Below are 6,810 nucleotides of genomic sequence, written 5' to 3' on the forward strand. Positions count from 1 at the left end.
TCTAAGGCATAGATGCATCAAGGTAAAATCCGCTCCTTTGCGACCGGTATTTTTGCATTTGGGATGCATCATCCCAAATGCAAAAACTGCAAATTAAGAAATCGCAAAATTGCGCTTACTTGCATTTAAGGAATCTCAAATTGAGATTCCTTAAATGCAATTCATTAAAGTTTAAAGAATAGCGATTTCGCTAATAGGGCTCGCAAATTACCATGAAGTTGAACTTCATGGTAATTTGCAAAAATTTTGAAAAATGTACTAAAGTGCATTTTTCAAAGTTTCATGTTGGGCACACACATGCCCTAAGGGCATGTGTGTGCGCAACATATGTGCACAGATCAATTTCAGGGGTGCAGCAGGGTGTCCTTTGGACACCCCTGCACCCTTGAAATCGCATTCTCAATTTGCGATTCGCTAATTGCGATTCGCAAATTGAGAATGTCTTCCCATTCATTCTTATGGGCCTCTAGACCCATAAGAATGAATGGGGAGGTATTCCTTAATTGCGACTCGCAATTTGTGAGTCGCAATTAAGGAATTTTAAGAAATCGCTATTTTTTTAGTGATTTCTTCATGCATTGCATTTTGCTATTCCTTAATAGCGAATCGTTATTTTTCGCTATTAAGGAATAGCAAAATGGGTTCTTGATGCATCTGGGGGTAAGTTCCTTCCAGGAAATTGATGAATGCAGGCTCTTTCCATTAACACCAATGAGTGGCGCCTTAGACCTGCTGTGTCTTTAAAATTGTTTATTATTAATTGCATCAACTTGTAAAACAATACTGTGTATATGTCTTTTTAACGTTTCTAATTCTCTTTTTTAACATATATTTAATTGTATTGATCTTCCTTAAAACTTGTAATATATGCTTTTATGTGAGATGCTTTTATGACATTTACTGTTGAATAAAGATTAAGTTGAATTGCAATCCCTCTTTTTCTAAATGAGGACAATCTACATAGCACCTTGGACCTAGCATTATGCAATAGAGGCGTTTATAATACAATGAATCTCAATTGTTGAAGGCTAGTATTTAATGAACTTTTAGATTTTATGACACAATGACCTGTTTAACTCTAATGTCAAAACCAGTATTTGATAAATGACTTTTTGTCTCTGTACACTGTTGCAAAGGTTTTAACAAATCATGCAATAAAGTATATTTACATTTACAATGCCTTCGGTTGGGGTCATCCTCTCAGTACACCTGGGGAAGTTTTATTATTTTTAGCACAACACTGCACAGCAGCCAAACTTGGGCCCAGATTTACCAGTGCTTTATTCCGGGTTTGCGTTACATAACACAAAGCTAATGCAAAGTGTTATGCTGGAATTTACTATCCATAATAAATTGGGATTTGCGTTGGATTGATTTCTAAAGTAAAACACATTTGAGATAAGCACTGCCTTGCACTACTTTGCATCAAAAGGTATTCTATGGATATACATGGGTGTTCACATACAACTACCCATAGGTTGTGACACATATCCCTAGCTACAAACAATGGTAGCTGGGGGTTATCGCAAAAACCTTACGTCCCCGCGAGGCAGGCACAAGGAGGAGTAATGTTTTCATTTCTCCTTGTTTTACGATTTTGCATGAATCTTGCATTGTACAGCACACATACACAGCAGGAAAAGTGTTAAAGGATAGTTTTTCTATTGGAAAGTTACCCTTCCAGTACAAAAACTATTCCTTACAGAATGCACACACCCATGCACTACGGCGCAAAGGTGTGGTCATTGGTGCGGCGTCTCAGAGTACGCCAGAACAGGCAGAGAGAAAAATGGGACCATATCTTAGTAGATATGACACCGTTCTGCTCTCGCCCTTTCTCACAGTACACCATGATGCAAAGGTGTGTATGTACTGTTGGGCATGGGATTTGTAATGCAATCAAACATTTCTAGCACAAAATCCTATGCCTAGAGAAATTCTGAAACATTTCAGACTTTGTTGTATGTGTTCTGTGCAGTGTGGAATGTTTAGAGAAATGAAAAACTTCTCCTGGTTAATGCCTGCTTCACAGAGATCCTGGTTTTTAAAGCAAAGTCTGGTCTGGCTAGCTTTGTAGATTTGGCTTTACACCAAAAACTATGGGTGCTTGCGCTGATCCTCCATGTAACACCCAAGTAACACCCCCTTGACATATCCTCCATGTAACACCCAAGTAACTCCCCCTTGACATATCCTCCATGTAACACCCAAGTAACGCCCCCTTGACATATCCTCCATGAAACACCCAAGTAACGCCCCCTTGACATATCCTCCATGTAACACCCAAGTAACGCCCCCTTGACATATCCTCCATGTAACACCGAAGTAACGTCCCTTTGACATATCCTCCATGTAACACCCAAGTAACACCCCCTTGACATATCCTCCATGTAACACCCAAGTAACGTCCCTTTGACATATCCTCCATGTAACACCCAAGTAACGCCCCCTTGACATATCCTCCATGTAACACCCAAGTAACATCCCTTTGACATATCCTCCATGTAACACCCAAGTAACGTCCCTTTGACATATCCTCCATGTAACACCCAAGTAACGCCCCCTTGACATATCCTCCATGTAACACCCAAGTAACGCCCCCTTGACATAAAGTGATGCAAAGCTGCACATAGCTCTATTTACAATTGAGAAAAGGGCACCATTGAGCACAAAAACTTTTTTGTGCTGGAAAGTAAATCACGCAAGAATGCCCATTACATTGTGTCAATTTATGTGGCTTGGCATTAGCACACGTCTTTGTAAATCTTGGTGCCTGTATCCTGGTCCATGCAGCCTCCACCAGCCTCAAACACGGAGTATACTGAGCATTTTGTTATGGACGGACACAGGCAAGAGGCATTGTACAGCAGCCACTTCTCAAGTAAGGGGTGAGTAGTTTTATTTCAGTAAAATTGAGTACTGTGCTTGGGGTGTAACCAAAATTAAGTTCAACCTCCATTATTCTCAAGTATTTGAGCTACTAGAAGGGAAATAATGCATAAACACAAAAATGAGGCTGCGTGGTACAACTGATTTGCCTGAGCAGGGACTTTCATCTTATGTTCCACATCTAAGGCCTGGCCGGGAGTGTGAAGTCCCTGCTTTTGTCTTGTTCAAGTCTTCCCTAAAGTTTCAGTTTTTTCACTGTGTATATCTCTGACTTTGGACTACGTACGGTATTGCTTGATTCAAACCTGCAATCATTCCACTATGCTCATCCACATACGTTTCTCCAAAGACTAGTGCATAGATTCATCAACCGCAATTGCGATCGCAATAGCTGAGAAACAGCAATTGCGATCGCAATTTCCGCTCCCGCAATTCATCAAGCAAAAAACCACCAAATTGCGAATTATTTAGCGAATTCCAAATAAGTCGCAAATTCAATTCATCAAAAAACGCAAATTGCGAAAAACACCAAAATCGCTAAATGCGAGTCACAATTTAAGGAGAAGTCAAACCAGGTGATAACCATGAAGTTCAATTGGGAAAAAAATAAAATAAAAACTCAAACAAGAAACATGTGCGGGGTAAAACAAACACACTTAAGGAGACACAGTAGGAGCATGAGGACATTCACAATGCCAGGTCTCTACATCGTGGCAAGGCGGCTGAGGCTTCAGGCTGCAGCCCGTAACCGACGCAGGATCCAGGAGCGCATCTTCCAGCTGCGGATAACACTCCTGGGCAAGACTGAAGAGGAGATCTACTCCAAATACAGGCTGAATGAGGCAATGATAACTAAGCTCATCTGAGACCTTGACCCCTTGATGCAGCATCCAACAAGGAGGACCAATGCCGTGCCCACCCATGTCCAGGTCCTGTGCTGCCTGCACCTCCTGGCCTCCGGAAGCTTCCAGGGGATAGTTGCATATGCAAGGGGGATCTCCCAGAGCAAACTGTCACGCTGCCTACGGAGTTTCCTGGAACCATGCTGAGCCGGATACACCACTACATAACCTTCCCAACAAACCAACAGGACTTAACCCAAACAAAACTGGACTTCTATAACACTGCGCAATTCCCCCATGTAATTGGCTGCATTGACTGTACTCACATCCACACCTGTCCACCCGCTGAGACATAATACATGTACCGGAACCGCAAGTCCTACCACTCACTCAACATCCAGATGGTCTGCAATGCAAAGACCATCATCACTGACATAGTGGCCCAATACCCAGGGAGCACGCATGATTCATTCATCTTCAGGCACAGTGGCATACACACCCGCTTGGCTAGGGGTGACTTTGGCGAAGGACATCTCCTAGCTAAGTACACATGCTCACATACAGTATGTCAAGACCATGTAGCTGCGCATTACAGGCACTGACCTTCTGCTCCTATCTTTCAGGTGACAGCGCCTACGGCCTCTGTGAGTACCTCCTCACCCTATACCTCAACCCTGCTACACCACAGGAACAGCATTACAATGCTGCGCACATTCACACAAGTAATGTCATTGAGCGGACATTTGGGATGTTAAAGAGTCGATTCCGCATCCTACACAAGACTGGTGGGGCCCTCAAATACGAGCCTGAGGTCTGCTGCCGCAACATGGCAGTGTGTGCCATACTCCACAATATTGCTACCAAGCGGAGGATACCTGTGGAGATCTCTGGTAGTGAGTCGGAGGGGGACAACCGGCCACCTGCACATGTGCATCATGCACGCAGGGAGAATCCTGCAGAAGGACACAGGCACCGCAACAACATCACACTGAACTATTTCTAGTGCACCCATACCCCTCACACAACACTGCACTCATGCATGCCACATGAAATAATGACATGAGGAAGATTTGTGTTCAAAATACATTCTTATTCTTATCTTTAACAAGATCTAGAACTTTTTTGTTTTTTCAAACAACATAACTACTGTATTGCGTCATACAGCCTCTTGTATGCAAAGCAGGCGTGCTTGGTACATCAGCATGGCACTGCTGCTAATGTCCAGTCATTCACTGGCGCCTCCTGCGGATGCATCTTGTCGCCTCTCCAAATCCACGTCGGCAGTGTCCGGCCGTGATGCTTTACTGGGCCTGGTACTGGGGCGCCGTTCTGGTAGCACAGGCACAGACAGGCTGCTCAGGCTCGATGTGTCCTCACTGGCATCATCACCCCCCCTTGCATGGCCATGGCCACACACCTGTTGGTTTTGAACTGCGGTGGTGACCTGCTCCAGGGCCCTTTCTACATCCTGGCAGCATTGCACCATTTGGATTTGCATTGCCAGTGACCGACGCAACAGTTGGGGTGCTGCATTCCCTATCAGGTGGTGGACCGGGTATATGCTGATAGGCGGGTCAGCAGCTGGCGGTGGTGTCGGCGGGTGATGTCCTGCTGCGCCACCATCAGTTGACTGTTCTCCTTCACTGAAGCCGTTAACTCCTGCACACTTTCGGTAAGCTGATTCACATTGCGGGCAGGCTTGTACAGCTGTAGCTGCATGGCTGCCATGTGCTGTGCCTGCTTACGGTGCACAGCTAGCATCCGGCGTTCGATTCATAGGCCAGGATCTTGGTCCTGTTGCTCTCTGTCTGCTCGTGTGGCCACGTTGCGCTGCTGCCTCAACCGGCCGCTTGCCTGCGACCGCACAGTGGCTGTGCGGCGTGTCTGCCTCCTGGGTGGGGGTGGGGCCTGTTCCACTGCCATGCGTGATGCATGGGGTGGTTGCACTCCTCCTGTGGCTGCAGGGGTGGCCCTGTCTGTTTGGGAAGGTGGTGGTTCTGGTGCAGGTGCAGGTGTATGTGACGGTCCAGGTTGTGGGGCTGGATGACTCTCTCCCTCTGTCTCCTCTGGAGTCTCCTCGATATGGAGTGCCTCGCTGTCTGTGGTCTCAGCATCTGCAGCACCTGTGATGTCAATGGGTGCATGATTAATGATATGAATCTTGCACATGGGATGTTGCAACATGCATGCAGGCTTGCATTTCCTGACTGGCTTTAGGGAGATGTTTCACTTGACAGTTCAGGCTATGTCTGGCTATCAGGGAACTATTGTCACACTACAGGTCCCACAATACAATAGGGCGTTTCTGATGTGCAGGGACGGGATTACTGGGGTTATCAAATGGCTAGCTCTGGGGGCATGGGCATTGTTAGGGGACGGGGTCGCAGTTGCATGGCTCTTACCTTGTGATTGTGATGTGGGTCGGGAGGTGTCCAGCTGAGTGACCCCCATGCAGGCTGCAGGGTTGATGGTGTCCTCAACCAAGTCCTCGAGTGGTGTGTTGGCAGCAACTGTGGGGTCTCCTCCTCCCGTGGCCAGTCGCTCCTCCAGCCTCTCTGCTATGCGCTCCTTGGCACGGCCTCTGAGGTCATACCACCTCTTCTTAAGGTCATCGATTGAGAGCTGGGTCACTCCTACGGTGTTTACCTTCGCCCTGATGCGCAGCCAAATGCGCCTTTTGTCAGCCTCGGGCACCTTCCTGGATAGCTTCTCAAAAAGCTTGTCATGGTCCCTGCTGACTCCCTCAATCAGGAACTTCAGCTGTTTTTCTTTTCCTGCCAGTTTCACTGGATCCTGCTGCATCCTGGGACATTGTGATTGAATGTATGTTCTGTTGTGGGGCTGCAGGGTGTGTCTCCTAGAGCTCAGTGCTGTGCCTCCTCCTCTCTCCAGCTCTGTGTTCCAAATGAGTAAGGGAACTGGCTACTTCCTGGTTGTGATTTCATCATTGTGCTCAAAATGTGAGTTCCCGTTTTCGCGATCAATTTGCGAGATCGCTATTTGCGATTTCGTTAATTGCGAAATTGCAATTTCGGGCTGGGAAAATTGGAGATTCTGCGTTTTTTTTCTTTCGATTTTG

The 6,810-nt window shown here is 46.2% G+C and overlaps 1 pseudogene; it reads right to left on the reverse strand.

Moving 5' to 3' along the window:
* Nucleotides 1-4,956: 4,956 nt before the first annotated feature.
* Nucleotides 4,957-5,915, reverse strand: LOC147692270 (uncharacterized; annotated as a pseudogene).
* Nucleotides 5,916-6,810: the final 895 nt, after the last annotated feature.

The sequence above is a fragment of the Lissotriton vulgaris genome, chromosome 9 (assembly GCF_964263255.1).
Source record: "Lissotriton vulgaris chromosome 9, aLisVul1.2, whole genome shotgun sequence".
NCBI classification, from domain to species: domain Eukaryota; kingdom Metazoa; phylum Chordata; class Amphibia; order Caudata; family Salamandridae; genus Lissotriton; species Lissotriton vulgaris.